Raw genomic sequence first — 23,928 nt, 5'->3', positions numbered from 1 at the left:
ACAAAAGGAGCACCAAGAACCTTATAAGGAGGGGAAGAAGAAGTGAAAAGAACGGAAACACAAAAATAAAACACCTGTACTACACTAGTGCAAAGATCCTACTAACCACTATAACCATTGTAACATTCATGGTCACACAAAGGAGAACTTTTAGAAGTTGCATTCAAAGCTCAATATAAAGAACCGAAAGAAAGATGCTAAGACGAAAAATCTCATGGCCACACATTCAAATAATCAAGTGGAAATTATCTCGGACATGGATGAGAAGATGAATCATGTATAAATTAGTGTAGAAGGGGATGAATCTAAGTATCCTTTCACAATAGGAAGAGAAGGAATTGACCATACTCTTCCATATAAAGATATAGGTCATGAAGGAAAAAAATGATACTATATTTGACTTAGGATCACATGAAAATATTATATAAATAGATATATTCAAGAAATTGGGGCTAGATACTCATAACCATCCTAGCCCATATCCATTGGGATGGGTCAAAAAATATGTTGAGCTAAAGGTAACCAAACAATGTAGAACCAAATTTTCTATGAGTGCTAACTTTATTGGTGAGGTAGAATTGGATGTAGTTCCACGCAGAGTTGTGTTTGAAATTCCCTACATGTACATGTAGGATTTGATCTTCATGTAGATATCCAACAATAACACCTCATTAAGGAAACAAAGTACTTCATCACTAATGCACACAAGGGCAAGTCGAATATCTCACTAGTATGTGCCAATGAGGCTAAAAAATTCCTTAGTTCTAGAAAGAAATATGTTTTCTTTTTTAAGAGAAAATCAGTATGTAGAAGAGGCCATGAGTGCTAAGTCATATTTGTTAGGGTGTACTAAGTGTAGGAATTTACAGCGCAATGTCCTCAGATAGAACACCAAAGGACACCACTCACCAATAGATCACAAATCAATACACCAGTATTCTTGACATGGTTAAAACCATTAAGGAATTTAGACTTCTGTGATCCATAACATTGTTTAGATAATCTTCGGCGAAATCACATAACCAATCTTTTGTCGACGCGTTTCGAACCAACCAGTGTGGTTCATCGTCAGGACAAGTTTCGCCGAAGATTATCTAAACATGGTTAAAACCCTCAAACAGGGAAACAGTCCATGGCCTGAGCCAGCGCAGCCACTTTAGGAAATTTATTAATAAAATAAAGAAAATTTACATAAGCTTCTTTCATGAATGGTCATCCTACAAATAACCCTCCATGCTCTTTAAATAGAGATCATGGACCAATCGAGTGTTAAGCCATGGATCAAGTGTCGGTAATACGGAGGAGAGAATGAATCATCAGATCACTTCATGTCTAGAACATATCGTGACTGTCGGATTGTAAGTTATAAAAGTACATAGTAAAGAAACAAGCTTTACCTAGATCTACACTAGACCAAGTTATACTTAACTATTTCCTATGTGTCGGAATATCCTAACATCCCCCCTTAAGAACAAATTGGGATAGGATTGAAGGATGAACAAATATGACACAATAGGAGAAGGAAGGAGGAATTAGATCCTATCCCCCCTTAGTTACATCTTCCTGAACTCCAACCATAAATCAAAGTTTAGTAAACTTCACCTCTGTGAGAGCCTTTGTAAAGATGTCTACAACTTGATCATCGGTTGAACAATATTGCACTTCAAGAACATGGTCATGAATGAGCTTTCTGATGAAGTGCATGTGTAGTTCAATGTGTTTGTTGCACTGATGTTGGACTAGATCTTTCCATAGTTTAATGGCACTTTGATTATCACACCAAAGTGTAGTCAGATGTTGTTGCTGAAAGCCAAACTCTGACAGGATCTGACAAAGCCACAGGACTTCCTTACTAGCTTCTATGGCACCACAATACTATGCTTCTACTGAAGAAAGATAAATGGAACTTTGTTTCTTGAAATCCCATGCAATGGGTCTAGAACCAAGAGTGAACACATAACCTGCAGTAGACTTTCAATCATCAAAGTCACCAGCCCAATCAGAATTAGGGAAACCAACCAATAGAGGAGATGCTTCTACATTGTAATGAATCCCAAACTGAACTATACCTCGAACATAATGAAGTATTCTTTTAGCTGCTTTCCATTGAATTTCATGTGGGTTTTGCATAAACCGAGCAATAAGTCCAACAACAAAGGAAAGGTCAGGATGGGTATGAGTCAGATACAAAAATTTTCCTACAAGCTGATGGCATAAGGTAGCTTCAACTTCAAGGGAAGTACAAGTGACTGAAAGTTTGGCTCTAGAATGAAAGGGAGAAGGGGCTAGCTTATAGTCTTCCATGTGAAAGTGGCATAGAAGATCATAGGCATACTTGGACTGGGAAAGGGAAATACTTTCCTTGGATTAAAAGACTTGAAGACCATAATGAAAGTGTCCTAAGTCTGTCATTTCAAACTATTTTTTAAGGCTAGACTTCACATGGTTTATAAGGTTGGGATCACTACCAGTAAGGATAATATCATCAGCATAAGGAACAAGAATGATAAGAGACTTACAGGGTAAGTTCCTTAGATAGAACACCAAACGACACTTCTCACAAACAGATCATAGATCAATACACCAGTATTCTTGATGTGGTTAAAACCCTCAAAGAGGGAAACAGTCCACGGCCTAAGCCAATGCAGCCACTCAAATAGCTCTGATACCATGTAGGAATTTATAGGGTAAGTTCCTCAAATAGAACAACAAAGGACACCACTCACAAACAGATCACAGATTAATACACTAGTATTCTTGACGTGGTTAAAACCCTCAAAGAGGGAAATAGTCCACGGCCTGAGCCAATGTGGCCACTTCATGCAATTTATTAATAAAAGAAAGGAAATTTACATAAGCTTCTCTCATGAACAGTCACCCTACAAATGACCCTCCATGCTCTTTAAATACAGATCATGGACCAATTAGGAGTTAACCCACAGATCTAGTGTCGGTAATACCGAGGAGAGAATGAACTGTTAGATCATTTCATGTCTATAATATATCATGATCGTTGGATTGTAAGTTACAAAAGTACATAGTAAAGAAACACACTTTATCGAACTCTACACTAGACCAAGTTATACTTAATTGTTTCCTATGTGTCAGAATATCCTAACACTAAGGAATAGAAATAGAAATTAGAAAATTTTCAACAAGTGGAAAAGGGTGTGTACTAGGATCCTAAAGGGTTATTTCCTAAGATGGAAGTGGAGCTGTTGGGTGCAGGATCCCCCAAGGGAAGTTTTGGGGCTTAGAGCCCATATTTTGGTCCAATTTTGTAATACAAATGTAAAGACTCCACATTTTGTGGGTGCGGAGCATGTAGTTGTTAAAGAGTCATAAGGTTGTTTGCCCTTATTTTGATAATGTAATGTCGGTTGTAGAAGATCTACCATGGTCCGGAGACCATGGGATTGTATAAATAGAGCTGAGCTCTAAGTAGTTTGATAGCAAAATAATGAAGAATAATGGATGATGATGTATGAGAGATAGCTCTAAGTAGAATTCTAAGTTCTGGGTCGTAGCATAGGTAGAGGCTCTGCAGCTGTGTGTGCAGAGGCCTAGAAGTTCGCAACTGAGTGCGTGGAGAGATAGCACTAAAGTAGAAGTCTAAGTTCTAGGTCATAGCACAGGTAGAGGCTCTGCAGCTGAGTGCGAGTCGAGTCTATAATCATCTAGAATTATCAATAAAGAGAAGTATTCTATCATTTCTGCCTCTTTATTTCCTATTTACACATCTGTTATATTGGGTATGAATTTCACTTCTAAATGCTTATATGATGCGCAAATGTGTATAACTATATTGGTTAACTGAACGCAAGTAAGAACATCTATTTACGTGAAGCTAATTAAGATATGATAATAAGATAGGTAAGATACTTAACCTAGTTTGGTAAATAGCACAGTTTGTTGCCCTAGCAGTGCAAAAGGATTTCAGCCCCTAATTAGGGCTGCGTGAAATCTGATTGTAACATTTTGCAAAGGTACTGAAGGGTAGAGCATAGAGATAAGCAACCTGCACAAAGGCAATTATAGTTGGAATAAACCGACATCACAACCATCTCAAGGGTGTGGAAACTTGGTTCTAGCATCCCCCCATACTGCTTTAGGGATTTGTTTGGCTAACTAACGCTGAACCTGGGTAAAGCCCCCTCAAGCCAACAAATGGTCCTATTGCCAGGACCAGAATCTGCATAAGAGATGTGTGATGTCGTATCATTGGAATCCAATTCAAAAAGAAATCGAAGGCTAGTTGGATAGAAGAATTCACGAGTTCACAGCACAGGAAAATAGAAACCCGCGACTGTCAATAGAATAGTGGCTAGACAGCCACCTGTATACGAAGATCCACGAAATCTTTTTCACCTCCTTTCCTACTAAACTATACGAGTGGATCACGAAGCTAGTAGATATCCAAGGAAGGTGGAAACTTAACGGTCCTATTGTGTGGACCCCAGAGCTAGTGCGAAGGTTGGTAGCATCGGAGGATAAGATCGCGCGCGCTATCAATCATTGGCTTTATTACACTATAGGATGATTTGTTACTGAGTTCATCGTCGACACCTCAGCCAGCTATAGCGAGGCAGAGCGACACTTTCTCAAATGACCGCGAGGTAACTATGTGAAATCTTTGAATATTTGGATTAAAATGTTGTTTTGTGAAAAGCGGGTTATGCAGCTACCTTGATGTTCGGGGCTAGACGAAGTGGAAAGGTTTACAAAAATGAAGGAAATAAGGGTCTAGAGAATATCCCCTTGATTTCACCTCTGTGAGGGGATGAAGAAGGGATCGCGAAGGTCTCTCCGCGAAGTGCTATTCATCTGATAAGACAAGGAATTCCGCAAATACCACCTCCCTCCCCCACCACCAGCTTCACCGCCATCACCTCCATCTTCACACATACCACCTCCACCACCACCACGATTCAGTATGGTGAACATAGTGAAGTTTCCTTTGTTCAAAGGCTTGGGAAATGAGGACCTGGACCAATTCTGGTTTGTAATGAACGTTGTATGGAAAGCTCAAGGTGTTACAGATGACCATATAAAGACAGCGACACCAGTTACTGCTCTGCAAGATCACGTGGTAACCTGGTATATTAAGTACTCCAATGGTAAACCGAATGCTAGAAGAGCGGACATCGAAGCAGCACTGAATACGGAATTTAGCAGGCCTAAATCTGAAGCGCAGTTGATTATTGGATTCAAAGAAATCATGATGCTACCAGGTGAGACGTCCTGGGAACTAGATCAAAGGCTGAAATGTATGATGCGCAAAGCCAACATGAATTTGACAAATGGACAACATCTGGAGTGGTTTGTGGCTTCACTACTACTGCACCTAAGAAGTGTGTTGTCACAACAGAAGATAACAACTCAGGCAGAGGCCTTGGAGATTACCATGAGACTACATGAGAACCCGATGCAAGATCCTAATCTAGGAGTTTAGCATATCCATGCGCAGCTAAAGAATCTATGCCTTGAGATGCAAAGCATGAAGCAGGATAGGATGGCTCAGCCAGAAGTATGCAAAGAAGTATGGTGTGTGAAATGTAAGAGTCAGGAGCATGAGAAAGACCACTTTCTGGTCTTTACAAATTACCTTGCAGGAGGAGGACCAATGCCTTTAAGGCTGGAAGCTCAAGTAGAACCTAGCGTGGCGCCTGCTTTGTGGTGCGTTATCTGTCAAATAGCCGAAAAACATGTCGTAGATAACTGCCACTTGTTACAAAAGTATACTCAAACTTTGCAACAGTTATTCTGCAACTTTTGTAGGTCGGTGGGACATGATGAGTGAACTTGTAGGAGCTATGAATTGATGATGGATAGAACACCTGCCTACAGGGTCCAGGCCGAAACACGACCCCTTGACCAGAATGCAAGGATGGTGCAGACTGTATTTCAGGGGCGCGAATGAGGCCGAGGCAGAGGAGGGCCCAGTAGAGGTCGAGCACAATTGATTTGATACAATTACAAAGGACCGAGATATTATGCCCGTGATTGCACTAATCCAACGTGTCTGTCGTGCAAGTATTGCACATTGTTTGATCATGAAATAGAAGATTGTGCTATGATGATAGCTAGGATACATGACAAAGGGGTGCAACCACCTCCCCTGACTTAGAACCTACAAATGATGAGGTTTGAGCCGTGCGAGGAAGATCTGAACGTAAATATAGTGCTCCGAAGTGGAATTGCGATGGGAGAGGACAAGGGGAATAGCCGGAAGATAGTACTTGGGTTTGAAAAGCCCCGGTGAAAGAAGTTGAGTTTGATTTGGAGCATGCTCGAGAAACCTTCATGGAAGCTAAGAAGAGCTTTGTTGAAGACTCCACTTCAAGAAGAAAAGATAAGCCTGAGCTAGAGATGGAGCCGTCTATGCTCACAACTTTCCTGGAAACCTATATGAAGTTACTGCACGAAAGTAAGGCTATGAAAGGGTTACATGAACTCATCAATAGATGTGTTGGGACCACGCCAGGAGAACCGCATGTAGTCTGAAATATCGAAAAGCATAAAAAAAGGACGGGGCGTGAAACGAGACTCACCGTGCAGATCGAAGAATACGAGATGGATCAAGTCATTTTGGATTTTGGGTTAGATGCGAATGTTCTACCGAAGCATACATGGAAGCGAATGGGGAGACCTCCGTTGCAATGGTCTGCGATTCAGTTAAGAATGGTGAATCAATAGAAAATCATACCCATGGGGTGATTGCATGGAGTAACTGTGGATTTTGAGGCAGCAAGAGTGCTGGCAGATTTTGAAGTAATAGAGATTTTTGATGATAGAAATCCCTACCCTGCACTCCTAGGAATTGATTGGGCTACTGATATGAACAGGTAATTAATATGAAGAAGCGAAATATGTTCTTTGAGAAGAAATCACTGCACGTAATAATACCCCTGGATCCTGCTGAAGGATCGCGCTATACAGAACCATTCCGTGACTATGAAAGTGATGATGATCTGGACTTGATCTACAAGATAACAGCGCGAGACCAAGACTAGGTGAATCCCACCGTAGATGGAAAATTACATGGGAGCGCGAGAGTTCCTGCAATTCAGATTCCGACGACGAAATATAATGCTGGCAAAATCGATTGCACGAAGTAACTATGTTGAATTGTAATATGATGACCCGGTCGCTACGCTGCGTATTGACAGAAGCAAGAAATCTTCCTACCTATGATTGTCTAAATGAGGTAGATGCCTTCTTGGATGCATTTGAAAGGGAGGTGCTAGAAAAGCAACGCTTCCAGGCCTTGGACTGGGTACTGCACACTACGCCTACAAGATCGTGGGGTATGCACAAAGGAAGTTTTGATGATTGGCACGAATGTAGGAGAATTATGTGAGCGCGATTTAGGAAGCCTAAGATGCGATTGACGAATAAGTATGATGGACAGGATGATCTGCGTGCACATCTGGCCAAGTGGATGCAAGCCTATGGAGAAAAGACCCAACCTGAGCAGATGCACATGTACTTTGCGCTAAAGTACCTGGTCAATAAGCCTGTGTTGGGGGGGAGAATTTGTAGATGGCTCTTATTGTTCCAGAAGTACGATTTTGAATTTTTTGTGAAGCCTGGATGATTGAACACGAGACCAGATCACCTTTCACGCATCGAGATAGGGGAGGAACCTACTAATTTGGAGGAAGGATTACCTGACATTCAACTCTTTATTGTGCGCATTGCAGATGGACATTTTGAAGATATAATACACTTTCTACCAATTGGAACCACACCGAAAGGATACTCTTTCCAGCAAAAGAAGGAATTAGTGGTGCACGCGAAAGATTTCTTTGTCATTGTTGGGCATCTATACAAGATGGGTAATGATGAAATACTGCGAAGGTATGTACCTGAGTTTGAACGAAGCAGCATCCTTGCGGATGCTCATGGGGGCATTGCGGAAGGACATTATGCAGGAAGAGCAACCGCATAGAATATTCTACGTACAGGGTTGTGGTGGCCAACCCTTCATCAAGATTAAAAAGCATATTGCAAGGCATGTGATTTATGTCAGAGAATAGGCAGGCCATCATGAAGGGATGAAATGCCTTTGAATCCACAAATGATGTTGCAACCTTTCAAAAAGTGGGCAATATATTTTGTAGGACCCATTAAACCTCAAGGAAAGATAGGCGTGAGGTATATTATCACTGCGACGGAGTATTTGACTTGTTGGGTAGAAGCGCAGCTGGTGAAGGATTGCACGGGCACGACTGCCGTGAAGTTTCTATTTGAACATGTACTGACATGATTTGGATGTCCGAAGATCTTGATGAGAGATTGTGGTACACACTTCTTGAATGAGACAATCAGCGCACTAACAGAGGAATTTCAGGTGTATCATCAAAAGAGCACACCTTATCACCCACAAGCTAATGGGATAGTGGAGGCGTTCAAAAAAGTGCTTGAAAATGTGCTGAACAAGGTATGAAATGCTTAGCAAAGTGATTGGGACCTACACATACCTACAGTGTTATGGTCTTATCGGATGACATGCAAGAAGCTGACAGACACCTTTTAGGATTGTCTATGGAGTGGAAGCCGTAATGCCTATGGAATAAATCATGCCTAGTCTACGCATATCACTGCTCACAGGTATGATAGATCACGGAGCCTTGGAGGAGAGGCTCACATCGTTGGATGAGCTTGAAGAAGAACGATTTTTGGCTGGATCTCACTAGCAGGTCCAAAAGCAGCGTGAAAAAGCATGGCACGATCAACACATCAAGTTGTGCACATTCAAGGTAAACGATCTAGTGTTTTTGTATGATAGTAAGTTTGATAAATTCCTTGGAAAGGTCAGGATACATTGGTTAGGGTCGTATATTATTAAGGAGATTATCGACGGAGGTGCGGTACAGTTGGTCAAGTTAAATGGAGAACCCTTCCCAGGAAAGGTGAATGGCAGTCATTTGAAGCCATACACCAACGATCCAGCGATGTGACTATATGAAACTAGCATAGTCTTAGCACTCCAGGAAGCTGAAAGGAAGTGCGGGGCTATAAACTATACTACCCGAGAACTGTGCAATGTCAGGACTGCGCGAAGCAGCGAAGTGTCATAGGGTCCGCAACAGCACGAAGATAGCTGCGCTGGTGCATAGGTTTGCCGAAAAGTGACTGTTAAAGTCACTATTCATGATTTGATCATTGGTTTCAAGCCAAATGGAGCAGGCAGTAGGCATTTAAGGAAAACTTTATGGATTATATTCTTGGAAATATGTCACCAATCTAGCATTAATGGGTTGAATGTGGGGGGAACGGTCGAATTCAAATTCAAAAGGCCCTATAAACTACAAGTGGTTATCCAGCAAAAAACACTTGGAATTTTGAGAACTAAGTTGTTGTGCTATCAAGTGTGTATGGACCTGTCAAACTTTGAGGCTTTGAGAGAAAGTTCAATATTTGAAACATTTCCAAAGGAGACGCAGGGCCTTCTAACTAGACTAATGTTGACACCCACGGAAGCCGCGCAGGAGATTGCGGAAGTACAAGCCCCAGAGAGCGCTGGAGTGATTTGGGGTCCCTAAATCACCTAGAACATAGAGACCTAAGAAAGATAAGCAGGCTATGATCCCGATGCTCGTCCGGCCCAAAAACCCACAGAGGACCAAGCTCACCTTGCAGGAAAAGGGAAAGGCCATTAATCTGGAGGCTGAAGAGGAGGAATTTGAAGAAATCCTCATTGATGAGGAGGACATAGAGATGGAAGTTGAAACCCAGGGTGTAAACCCTATGACCTGGTTAACTAAATATGTTCCTCCACGCAAGGTGTCGCATGGAATGAGTCGATCTTACAGACAAGATAGACCTTCCTAGAATCTAAAGAAGACCTAACGACAAGCAAACCAACCAGACACTATCTTTCTCTAAATATGCTTCAATAAACAACAGCAAACAAGTGTTTTTAGGGCCTACCTTTGGTCCAACGCAAGCTTTTGGATGCCCTCGCTCCTTTGATCCAAATGAGCTCCTTTTCACGAATCTGCAAACACAAACAAGGCAAACAAATTAAATAGCACCTGAAAAACCAATTGCATAAAACATATTTAACATGAAAGTCAAGGAGTCCATGAAACAAATAACATAAGATACTTGTTGAGAAAAATGAGTTTGATTGTATTGATTCAAAAGAAGAAGAACTTTACAACCTTTGCCTTGACGCTGTACAAAATCCTCCCAGGGTCCAACAAGATGTCTCCTCTACTTTGACAAGTTTCACTCACTCTCCAATGGAACCAAGAGGTATGTGATCTCTCCTCTCAAGCTCAACCAAAGAGTCTTAATTTCACCAGCATTTACCCTCAAAATATTCAGCTTCTAACCTCCTTAGTCCTCACCCCAATGCCTATATTTATAGTGCAATGGAGGGAAGTTACTAGGTCCTCCTTCAAAGGGATAAAGCCCTCCTTCAAAGGGATAGCTCCTTTAGTCAAGGGATTAGCTCCTTCTCTTTTGGGATGCATGAACCACCTCAGAGCGAACAATCCACATCAAAATTCCTTCTAGAAAACTCTAGAATTAACCCAAAGTGAGTTTTTTTAAGATAAAACTTGCGCCTTTTGACTTTCACAAGGGTCCGCACCTACACCGTTAGGAACAGAGAAGGTAGGTACGCAGCTTTTGTGCACAGAAGGTGCAGGACCGCAGGTGACCATGAGAGAAAGTGCGGAACCAGAGTTACATTGATTTTTAATGTCTTTCTCCCACTTCTAAAGCTTGATTTGAAGAGCTGAGGTCTTAGACTTGCTTAGGAGGACAGTACAAGTGATGATAGACCCATACTGACTGCAAATAATCATGGTGACGATATTTTTGTGTAACACAAGGGTAAATTCAAGGTGTCGAAGGATATAAATGAGAGCAAGAGCTCTCTACAAACTCCGCTGCTCCCAAACGATATTATTTTTGAAGGACCTCACTTGGGCGGGTTTCAGTGTTGAAATTTGAATATTGGGACCTCGCAGACCACAAGAAGTTCCCACATTTAGTGACTGAGAATCTAATGCGCCGGAGGATTGATGCGACTACTGAAACAATTCAATTGGAGCTGCAAACATGGCTCAGAGGTGTGGAGAATGCAGGGTTACTTAACCTGCTCTGGGTGCCACACTACCACCGTGCCCCAGTGATCATCTTCGTCATCAGGAAGATGCTTTTCTTGGTGCATGATGGGTGCTTGTGGCTAGAGGAGCCCATCCCCATCACACACCATCTGATTCACCCGATTACATGGCTACCTTACTCAAGAGAGGGTCTAGCAAACATTTCGAAGGGAAAAGGTGGCGAGTTGGCCCTCGTGGAAGCAATGAAGAAAAAGTTTAAGTTGGAGAAGAAGAAGCAAGGGTATGCCATCTCCAACATTAACAATCTTGTAGTCAAGGTTGTGACACAAATATTGGCAGGGAAGGTGATGTGGAAGTGTCGCTCGGATGAGGTGCCCACGCTAGTGGTTGCACTAGCGGCCAAATGGGCAGAAGGAGTCTAGTTCAACTGGGCGAACTATCTATGCAGTGAGTTCCTTGTGAACTGTCATGAGGCACAAGAGTAGGGCAAAACATTTCATTACACGTGGCTCCTATTGTCAATCGTACTAGTGGCATGGGAGCTACCCGAAGACAGCCAATTCCCTTCAGTCACACCAGACCTTCAGAGGCAATGAAGTATGCTTCGCTGTGGGTGACCAAGGACGCACATCATACTAGAGAAATTAAGATCTTCTGGGAGCTCATGGAGATGAATATTCAGATGGGGATCAATCGTAAGCTGCGGTTATCACCCATAGTTTGTAGAGCTTTGCAGAGTTCAAAGCATACTTCCACCATGTCTTCATCAGGGCACAAAAGGACCCTACGAAGATGTGGCATGATTTACCATACCTCGCGACCGACGATGTAATATTCGCAGTCCTTGAGTCTTGGCTGTTGGAGTGGCATGCTCTAGTTGGCTCCTTGGTGGAAACGAACAAGTCCACTGCATAGCGCAAGAAGGAGGAGACAAAGGTTTGAATGTTGCAGCTTACGAAAATACATAGGAAAGAAGAAGCAGAAGCTAAGGCCTAGGCAGCACACAAGACTACGAAACTAGCAGAACAGCAAAAAACAGGAGAAGAAGAGGGCGAAGGACAGAAGTCACCTTCGCTTGAGGCAGAGACAGACACAGAAAAAGGTGGCACAGACCTATAGATGATGTCCACCCAGCTCAAGCATCTGCAGCCATGAGAACAGACAGTGCCATGAAAGTAAAAAAAGGCATCAAAGGCTTCTTTCAACCCAATCACCCTCATTGAGGGGGATCTGCACGATATCGGAAAAATGGTGAGGGATGTCACCACGGAGTCCCTCCAATAATTTGAAGAAGAGCAGCAACTGGTATTGGGGGCTCTCCAGATAGAAATACAGGAGTTGCAGGTTCGCACTCCATAGGATGGCGCAGTGTCCACCAGCCTCACAGTCGGCACTTCAGTTGCCGAAGAGATGCTGCACATAAGGGTGAACACACGATAGTGCTACTAGATGAGGCACTTACTACAGAGCAGGGGGGCGACAAACCCATGGTGAGCAGTTTGAAAGGGGTAGGGTTGAACATGGTTGCACTCCCTCAAGAGACGCTCTACCTCTTACAGGATGGACACATCGCAGAAATTCGAGCTAGGCAGAGTCGTGCTCTACAGGTAATGAGCGAGCTGTGCATCAACATTGAGTAGCTGAGCCTACAACGCAATGAGGCAGTGGAGCAGAACAAACAGATCATGCAAGTTGTGGAAGAATCCTTCCAGATGGTCCCGGAGTTGGACATTCAGGTAGAAGAACCGGTGGAGGCACGCGTCCAAAAATTAGCTACAGGGGTTCGTGACACGAGAGCAGAGATGGCAAGGTTTCATCTAGAGTTGAACCTGCAGATCGTAGAACTGTAGTTGAGGGCTCAAACTTCAACTCCGCCACTGGTCAAGGAACAAAGTACCACCGTGGTTACAACAACGATCACAGCGATTAACAGTGCAGTGGCAGACTCCATGTAGATCTTCGAACAGTCATTCGAGGTCCTAACCACCTGGCTGGAGGACCCGAATGTAAAGCACCTATAGACAGAGGCCCACTACAACAGAGGTATGACAAGGTAAAAGTGACCGTGCAAATGGTTTCCCTTACACAAAGGCTTCCACAGATGCAGCAGGGAAAGGCGCTCAAGGAACATGTGGATGTCGCTCGACACAAAGAAGCAGTCTTGAAAGCACGCCTATAGCCATGGATCGATGAGGATTATATAATTACAACCACCATTGAAGCAAAGCTTGTAGAAATGCAAGCGACTCAGCAGAGGATTCATGGCAACAGTCACCGAACAGCACATGGAAGAAGCCACTAGTTGGCTGCTTAGTGCGCTGCCAAATTTGCAAGGATCCAAACAAAGCTGGGAGGTCTTCGTGCTAAGATCTCCACACCTGCAGAGTGACTCGAGGGTGATTCATGACGTTTGCGTTGGGGGCAAGTTGGGCACAGGATCCCCCAAGGGTAGTTTTTGGGTTTAGAGCCCATATTTTGGTCCAATTTTGAAATACAAATGTAAAGACTCCGCATTTTGTGGGCACCGAGTGCGTAGTTGTTAAAGAGTCATAAGGTTGTCCACCCTTATTTTGATAATGTAATTTCGGCTATAGAAGATCTACCCATGGTCTGCAGACCATGGGATTGTATAAATAGAGCTAATCTCTAAGTAGTTTGATAGCAAAATAATGAAGAACAATGGACGATGATGTATGAGAGATAGCTCTGGAGTAGAAGTCTAAGTTTTGGGTCGTAGCATAGGTAGAGGCTCTACAGTTGAGTGCGCAGAGGCCTAGAAGTCCACAGTTGAGTGTGCGGACCCCTGCAACTGAGTGTGCAGGGCGAGTCAAGTCTGTAATCATCTGGAATTATCAATAAAGAGAAGTATTCTATCATTTCTGCATCTTTATTTCTTGTTTATGCATCTGTTATATTGGGTATGAATTTCACTTCTAAATTCTTATATGATGCGCGAATGTGTATAACTATATTGGTTAAGCGAATGCAAGTAAGAAAATTTTTTTACGTAAAGCTAACTAAGATCTGATAATAAGATAAGTAAGATACTTAGCCTAGTTTGGGAAATAGCGCAGTTCGTTGCCCTAGTAGCGCGAGAGGACTTCAACCCCTGGTTAGGGTTGCGAGAAAACCGATTGTAACATTTTGCGAAGGTACTGAAGGGTAGAGTAGAGGGATAAGAAACCTGCACAAAGGTAGGTATTGTTGGAATAAACTGACATCACAACCATCTCAAGGGTGCAGAAACTTGGTTCTAGCATCCCCCCATACTGCTTCGAGTGAGACTTTAGTCCGCACTCCGCGGGCTGATGCCGAAAGGGACATTAGTGTAGGGATTTGTTTGGCTAACTAACGTTGAACCTGGGTCAGGCCCCCTCAAGCCAACAGGAGCACAAGATCCAACTATTGTAATATTCTCTAGTTCTGAACATCGGGATGCTTAGGTAGTTTGTTATAAAATCAAGTGAGGTAAAGAAGTAATTGCAATAGCTACAAGAGTTGGGTTTTATTTCACAAATTATCCCATCATCTAGGCCACCCATCATCATTGTTCTAAAGAAGGATGGGACTTGGCATATCTGTTTTAATTACAGGGAATTAAACAAAATTATTCTTAAGAATTGGTATTGCATTCCCAAGATAGATGATATGTTAGGTCAATTGTAGCATATTAAATATTACATAAGCCCCATGTTAACCCAAAAAGCCCTTATTAAGCCCTATATATTGCGTTATTACATTTTTATTGCTATATTATAATGTAGGCTAGAACCCCTCATTGTCACATTTAATTATAGTTGTATCATTTGTCCCTTATATATATTTATAAAGGAGACCTAGTCTTAGCATCATAAATTATTGTATTTTACATTTTATTCATCGTAAAATGAGGTTCCCCCTCAAATAAGACTGTAGTTATTGATTTATTATCATTTTTAAGGCGAAAGGATCATAATATTTGGTATCATAGTTCATGATCCTAGGGTCTTAATACTTCAAATACGGCATCATGGAATTTTTTCTAAAATGTTTTTTCTAGGAGGTTTTAGATGGTGAAACTCGGAGAAGATTGACAATACGTCTCTAGAAATATTTGATTCAATTTTTAGAGATATCATCTAAAGAATTTATGGTTTCTAAATGGTCCTAAAATATATCTCAAATAGCTTCATTTTGTATTTTCACTATTACATTTTTTGTGAGGTTTCAGATCGTGAAACTTGTACCACTTTGAGGAAAATATTGATGAACATCTAGTTCAAGTTACAAATCTTGGTTCACTATATTTCAAATTTATTCTCCAAGAAATTTAGGGTTTCTATATACTCAAGAAATCAGTCTCAAAAAGGTCAGTTTTGATTATTTTCTATTTGTTTTTTTAAGGCTTACTGTTATAGCACCATTTACTGTTATGTCACCATTCCTCACTAGCCCTTTTCCCCAAGGGCAAAAATTACTTGCTGACACAAACTCTAATGCTAGTACCCCCGTAGAGGGCAACCAGGAAGGGGATAATTCATCAAATGTCTAAATGATGAGCTCGCATATCGACGTCGCTACGTGATTGCATGATTATGGTGAATCAGAATCATCTAGGCTAAGTCTACTTCTGATGCCTCAGAGTCGCTTCATATTGAGAGACCCTATGTTGAGTCTATACCTCGGATGTCAAAAGGCTCCGCAAAGTGATCGACCATTAACCCTAATGTTAGGGAAGTCTAGAACTACTTTATTGTAGAAGATCTGGCTTAGAGTCCTCGTGTTGTGTCGGCGTTAGAGGTAATCCAGTCGTGCCCCACTCAGAGGAGTGAATTACTCTCGAAAATCAAAGAAGTAGATCCAAAAATATCTCTTGTGCTTACTTTTGATATGTCAAACATTAAAAAGATACTCCCCCATCATATGGCTTTCCAGATAAATTCTACATATCGAAAGACCAACATCTTTCGAACCATTATCGATGAGGGAGCTTCCACATGTGTGATGTCTATGTCATGTTTCTGAAGAAGAAATTATAGAAGCAATGATGGGCGATGATAGACCATGGGATGACCTACATCATTGTTCATATTTCCTCCCTCATTTGCAAGAAATTGAGTCAAGTTTTTCCAGTCCTTCTACTAGTGATGTTCATACAGTTTTAAACCCTTTGGCCCCAGCACAATTTTCTGCCAAAGGTAACATGTCTGTTATCTCACAAACTATACCAGTGAACATATCTAAGAATCCTAACATAGTCGAAAATGTCCTCATTGGAGCTAACTATCCCCCCTGAAGAAATTCAAACTTATACTGATCTTTTCAAAGAGTTTCATGATGTGTTCACTTGGTCTTATGAGGAAATGCCTAAAATAGATCCATCTATAGTCCAATATGAGATCAAGACATTCAAAAATGCTAAACCTATTCGTCAAAATGTTCAACTGGTTAATCCTAGAAAAGTAGCAGTTATCAAAGCTAAAGTCAAAAAGTTGCTAAAGGTGGGTTTCATGTACCCCATTCCTTTAATGGAGCGGGTCTCTAATCCAGTCCTTGTAGACAAAAAGCAAGGAAGGATTCAAGTATGTATTGACTTTATGGACCTAAATAAGGCTTGTCTGAAAAACAATTACCCCATGCCTTTTATCGATCAAATTATTGATGAATGTGCGGGTAATCAATTTTTTTCGTTCATGGATGGATTCTCTAGTTACAATCAAATTACTATCCATCCAGAAGATCAACAAAAGACAACCTTTATTTGTCCTTGGGGTACATTTTCGTACAAAAAGATGCCTTTTGGCCTCAAAAATGGTGGAGCCACTTTTCAACAAGCCATGTCTTATGCTTTTCACGACATCAAGCACGTTATTGAAGCATATCTCGATGATTTAGCTGATCATTCTCGAAATAGAATTGATCATCCTAAGCACCTTCAGTTGATCTTTGAGAGGTGTCATTTTTATAAAATTGGTTGAATCCAAATAACTGCGTTTTCGCAGTCACATCCAGTTGGTTGTTAGGATTCATCGTGTCAACAGAGGGGATTCATGTTGATCCCTTCAAGGTTGAGGCAATACTTCAATTGCCTCCCCCGTCTTCCATATGTCAAATTCAAAGTCTCCAAGGAAAAGCAAATTTCTTGAGGAGATTTATAGCCAATTATGCCGAGATTACAAAAGGATTTATGTGTTTTCTTAAGAAAGGGGTCTTGTTTTTATGGGCTGATTCTGTGCAAAGATCTTTTGATGCTTTGAAAAAAGCATTAACCTCTGCTCCATTGTTGAGTCCACTTGATTATAACAGAGATTTCCTCTTGTATCTCGTTGCAGCAGAATCAACCATTGGTATGGTTCTGGTTCAGGAAGATGATGCCTTATGTGAGCATGTAATATACTATCTAAGTCGAGGCTTGGTAGGTCTTGAACTACGTTATTCTCCCATCGATAAATTAGCTTTGGCAGCTTTCCATACTATCCAGCAGCTTCAACATTAGATTCTGCTTCAAAAAACATTCATCTTAGTAGTCGTCAATCCATTTCAGTTTGTTCTCAATAGGTGCGTGATTGGAGGCAAATATAATAGATGGATTGTCATTTTGCAAGAATTCTATCTCGAATTCATGTCGGCTAAATCTAAGAAATATTTAGAATTTGCAGAGTTGAGACCAGAGTTGCCTTGTTAGGAAGAAATTATTCACGAGAAAAATTTCCCTGATAAACATTTATTTCTTATTTTTTCATGAGATCCTTGGTATGGGGATATCATTATATATCTCCAGACTTTGAAGTTTCTACTTGCTTTTTCCAAAGATGAGCGTAGAAAGTTGTGTCACCTCGCTAAGCATTATGTTATTATATATGACACCTTATATCGTCGTGGGATTGATTCAATCCTTAGGCGTTGTTTTATTTTGGAAGAAGCCGAGCCAGTTCTTAATGATTGCCATAGTGGAGCTTGTGGCGGTCATCTATCCGGGCTTATAACAGCCCAAAAAAAGTTGTGAGCAGGCTACTTTTTGCCTTTGATTTTTAAATATTGTATTGGAGCGGTCAAAAGATGCCATCCTTGTCAGGTCTATACTGAGAAAATGCGCACACATCCAGCTCCACTTTTCCCTATTATCACCATCGGTCCTTTAACGAATTGGGGCATTGATTTTACTACTTGTAATCTGCCTTAGGCAAGAAATCACAAGTACATCATTGTGGTCATAAACTACTTTACGAAGTGGGTTGAGGCCAGCCTAATTTTAAGAAAGATAGTGAAACAACGGCCTTGTTTCTCTTTAATCAACTTATTTCCCGGTTTGGTATCCCTAAAGAGATTGTCACTGATCATGGCAGTCATTTCCAAAATCAACTGGTGTCTGAATTGGCTCTCAAGTTTCGTTTCCAATAGGAGCATTCATCTCCGTATTATCCTTAGGCTAATGTGTAGGTTGATGCCATGAACAAATCCCTTAAAATCATCCTGCAAACGATGATTAACAAAGCTAGATCCAATTGGCACATCATGTTGTATCCGACACTTTGGGCATACCGAACGTTAGTTAAGACTGCCACTGGATTTACTCCTTTTCAACTGGTTTATGGGTTGGAATCTATATTTCCTGTTGAATGTAAAATTCCTTCCCTTAAACTAGTTGTTCAACTTCTTCCAGAGACTTCTAGTCTCGAGGAGTGCGTTGTTCATTTGGAGCATCTTGATGAGCAGTGTCGAGATGCCGCCACAATAAACGAAGCCCATAAAAAGAGGGTAAAAACTCAATATGATAAAGCTGTCCATCCTAGAAATTTTTATGAAGGTGACCTTGTCTTGGTCTACGATCAAGACAAAAATTCCTTGGGGGCAAGCAAGTTTAAGTCTATGTGATACAGTCCCTTTATAGTCAAGTGATTTTTTTAAAAGGGAGCTTATGAATTAATTAACTTTGAAGGAAATAAGTTGGCGGAGCCCGGAAATAGGCTCTACCTTAAGAAGTAATTTGCTTAGGCTTTGGCCAGGCACTTATTTGTATGTATATATTGTATGTTTGTACATATCTATCTATCGGTTTTATTGATGTCAATATTTTAATCTTCTTTGGCAGGTATTGATGGATGATTCAATATATTTAGGATTCGTCGATGGTGCGAGTAGGCATGCCCGTAACTTTGCTTCCGTGGCTTGGGTGATTTATTATCCATCTGGCTAGTTGAAGGTTTTGAGAGGAGCATGTATCTGTCCTACTTCGAATAATATTTCCGAATATACTGCCATTATTAATTTGGTATCCGAAGCGATATCTCTTGATATTGATTCGTTAGTGGTTTATTTAGACTCACAACTAGTGGTATCTTAGCTAAATAACATTTATCAGGTACGAGATCCCTACTTGTATCGCCCATTTTTGAGAGTACGATTGTTGCAATGATCATTTGTTTATATCACATTTGTTCACATTCCACAATAAAAAATTCCTTAGCAGATTCTATTGCTAATCAAGCATTGGATTGGCATATAAATCATTCATCAAATTAAAAAACATCAAAAATAATCGAACTATCATCTATATATATGATCATCATAAAATCGCATATATATAGATAGAGTGTTTGTGACTAAAAAAATATACAAAAATTGGGAAAAAATTCCCTACAAAATTTGGGGCTTATGCCCATCATCATGTCTAATCATAAAAAGTTTTGATCATCTATCTATTCGTACCCAGTCCCTTGGTACTCCTACCATGCAACGATGCATATCCTCAGGTAAGTCCTCTATGGCTATCATGGGTACTTGGTGAGTCAGTCTCATCAAGTTCCTCTGAATTGCATGGAGAACTCTCTCCATCTCAGCTGCAGCCCCTTCGGCATCTCTTCCATGACGCCTATGTCAGGGAAATCCATTAGGTCTCACTAGCCCCACATCTAAAACATGATCAATATATTTTGTAAGTGTCTTGTCTCATAAAAATAATTTTAAGTTCATTTATATTAAAAATCCAAAAAATATTAAGAAATTCAAAAAGTAAAAAATTGTTACCTATGGCACCCCATGCTGCATCTGGTGGTAATACTAAATCTAGATCTCCCCGGAAATCTATTCCAGCATAGGGGTAGTCATCGACTGTGATGACCTATTGATCCCACCATGTGAAAAACTCGTCATCAAAATTCGTCCTAGGGACATCACCACCCCCTAGGCGTTTCATCAGGTCAACCCATCTTCCCATCTGTAGATCCCTCAGGCTGTTGATGGTCGATAATACCTTGGGTCGAAGCCCAGGTACTTTCTCAAATAAGAACGAGCATAAGATTGTGCCGTATCTGGAATTCATTGTCTAACCCTTCTAAATGGAAGTGAGTTGGTTCTTCATGTTGGTTAGTAGAGGTGTACACTAATCAAACAAAATAGTGAGGCATTCCACTGCCAAGCTCATGGATACACGTGAGTCCTGATGTAAAGCAGCAAAACCATTTACCATAGCAATGGTAAATAGTAGGATTTTCAAGGATAAACTCTCTACGTGCTTGATTGGAATCTGACTTCCAATCTTTTCAGGATGACCAGGACAATATATGTGGACATAGTCTTCTACACTGAGACTACCTCTCATCCTGCCAGTAGAATGCACTATCTCTCCCCTTCGAGAAAGACTGGTAATGAAGTAAATATCTTCTATCTCGATCCTTAGGGGCATCTGATCAATCATGAATGCATCATCCTCTGCACTCCAGTAATGAATCAACAACTCAAGAAATCATGTATTCACCTTCATGTTTGGCATTTTAAAGAATTTTAGCAAGCCACAACCTCTCAAAGCATCTAAGGCATTTTGATCCTCCATTACTTGGTTATCAATGGCATTATTCTCCCTTTCAGGCCAGGTGATTTTCATCCTGCCCAAAAAAGATCTTTCAAATCATTAGATTTATGTTTTAAATTTTTTACTCACACACACACGGGTTCCCTTTTTACACAGTCGCGTGTAGGGCCCTTGTATACGCAGGTTACCTGTATTCAACCTGCATGTATGCAGAGTTGAAATTTTTAACATATTTTCCTATGGTCAAATTATGAAAAAAACAACAAAAAAGTATCATAAATTATTAAAAGCATGATAAAAGGGTTACCTAGAGGTTTTGGAGCAATTTGAACAGTTGGATTTGATGGACAACGTTTGTTTGGGTTTGTCTCCACAACTCCTTGCTCAAAACACAAATGACAAAAATGTGAGTCCAAAAGTCCTTATATAGGTTGAAAAATGAAAATTGTTTTTTCAAAAGTTGATTTTTATCTGATGGACATTTTGACCTTTTGGCTTTGAGTGTTGGGAATGGGTTGTCTTTATAGGAAATTTTGGAGACTTCTTCGAGAAATTGTTTTGGTCCGAGGACTGCAGACCCATTATGGCAGGTATCATTTTCTTACTAGCCTCCATACTGTGATATGTTTGCCATAGGATCGACCCCAACGTGTCTTGGTTCACAAACCCTTTTAACCTACCGACTTTAAAATCATGACGCGATGGTAGAGCCAACCTTTACATGGGCATCTTAGTTAGATCCTCACTAACCTTTGTTGCCCATGCTTCTATATTGAGTAGGCTCGGGAGTCCTCTTTACTCTCGCCATGACTTGTGCATTGAAGACTTATTCTCATTCTTCTACGCTACTTTCTAACCTTATACCCTAGAGGCTCCTTTGTGTTGAGTTGTACCGTTGCATTGCATATTGACTATTTGCACCTTTTGGCCTTGAGTCGGCTTCACTTGGACTCATATTTAAGCCACTTTTTGACCATGTTTTCTGCAAAATCAATCTTGGAATCACTTAGCCTCTATGACTTGATGCACCCTTTTACCCATGGAAAGAACATTCCTTTGAGTGTCCTTGACCAGTTTCACTACCTTGCATTGAGCATAGGAAAGTCCCCCTCCCAGGAACTAGAGCATCTATTTTTTCAACACTCGTTCTTTCCACTATACTATAGCATTCTTTTATTCTTTTTCAAGCTTCATATGAAAGAAAAAGACAAAAAATTTATATATTCCAAAAAGAGAAGGAATGGGACATTATTTCCATATTTGATGGAAGCTAGAGTGAGTTGTATCACACTTGAACAAAGCACTCAAAAGTAAGTCTTTCCTCCATTGGGATGGGCTTTAGTTTGACTTAGGAGAGCCTTAACCTTGTTATTGAGTCAGTAATCCTCTGATTGGTTACCTCTTCCAATCATATGGATAGTTTGCTTATGCCTCCTGCATGACGAACTTATGCAAATTTATCATATGTTGCCATGTAGTCACAGTTGAGTCGTGCTTTTGTTCAAGGGAAGTAAACCTGGTTCAGCCTCTCTGCGGTTTCTCTTGACCTATTTTTCAATCGACCATCCCTAGTTGTCAGCATCATGTTCGTTATCACATCAGCGATATTGGTCCTTTGCTCGTGCCGGCTTGAGAAGGTCTCTATTGACTTCTTGCTGGCGGATCTTGCTCTTATCGAATATGACAAATCGCTCTAAGGACAGATCTAGAGCCACATCCTGGCCCTATTTTCATTATTGATAGGCCACCTTGTACTCAGCATCGATCATTATCATGGGTCTTTGACTGAGTGGTTTCCCTTGTGTTCGACATCAGCTTTCATTATCACACATTGGGATTCATGCAATGCCTTGGTTTCCATTTGACCCTATTGGTGGATTCCTCACCTTTGTGTCAGCTTTCATTATTAGTTGGTTCAGAGGGTTTCTATCGTGCACTAGCCACATCTTGTGTACATCAGAAACATGCTTCGGTTGGGTTACTACATCTTTGTTCGTCTGATTCCTTCCACATTATTAGCCTATGGGTTACACTCGTGCTAGATTGATGAAGGATGCCTTAATTCCTTCCTTCTAGCAGATATTTCCCATCAACTTCAACTCATTGCTCTGGGAAAGAGATCTAAAGTCCATTTGGCAGTACCTTAATATTTACAGCCATTAGTGGCAGATTCCTTCGCTATCGATAGTGGGAAAACATCATTGTCTCCTGATTGATAGATTCTTCCAAGTGTTTGACTACAGCTCATTTATTCATACTTGTTAGATTGTACTGTGTACCTTGACTCTCATCATCAGTATCGGTGAGTAGCGTCGCATTTGTCAATGGTATACATCAATGACCAGAAATCAAATGATTTCTCACATGGTCGACTTCAGATCATTTATTCCCATTGTGTAGAAATGTACCACGACGGTTGGTGAAGACCTCAGGTTTGCATCAGCACGTCTTGGTTCACTTGTCAGTTGCTCCTATTTTTGCTATTTGACACCATCCACCTTATACACTGCAGTTCCTTACAACGATATCTTATATGTTGGCACCCAAGTTGCAGTGTAGTACCATTTATTCCATCATGTTCACTTGGTACTATTTGGATCAGTTTCTTGACTTCAATGATCAGCTTCATACTTCAGCATCATTGATTAGCTCTTTATATGTGATATTCAAACATGTACTTTCTTGATTATGGTCAGATGATCCATTATGTATTTTTAGTTCCTTTATACTTGTATGCATATTGGATCTGTTTTTGTACTTGACATGTAGACATGCTTTACTATTTCTAAGCATGGGTATGCCCGCCTTAGATAGTAGTTTCTTTCTGATCTCTTTTTTTGGCTTGGCAAGCTAAATTCTGGTGAACTCCTCCTCAGTCTCGGCATGATTCCTTCTATGCATTTAATACATTTCAGCAATCATGTACCCCTTCTGACCTCATATGTTAGGGGGCATCTGTTATAGCACCATTTAACTCTCTTGGTAGATCTGATGCTCTGATTATGGCCTAGGGCAACCCTTCCTTCTAGACTTGGTCCAAATTTTAAAAAATAT

The sequence above is a fragment of the Pinus tabuliformis genome, chromosome X (genome assembly GCF_031772625.1).
Source record: "Pinus tabuliformis cultivar Carrire ecotype Pingquan chromosome X, CPIR1, whole genome shotgun sequence".
Classification (NCBI taxonomy): Eukaryota; Viridiplantae; Streptophyta; class Pinopsida; order Pinales; family Pinaceae; genus Pinus; species Pinus tabuliformis.
The sequence above is the reverse complement of the archived record's forward strand: the minus strand, read 5'-3'. Positions refer to the sequence as shown.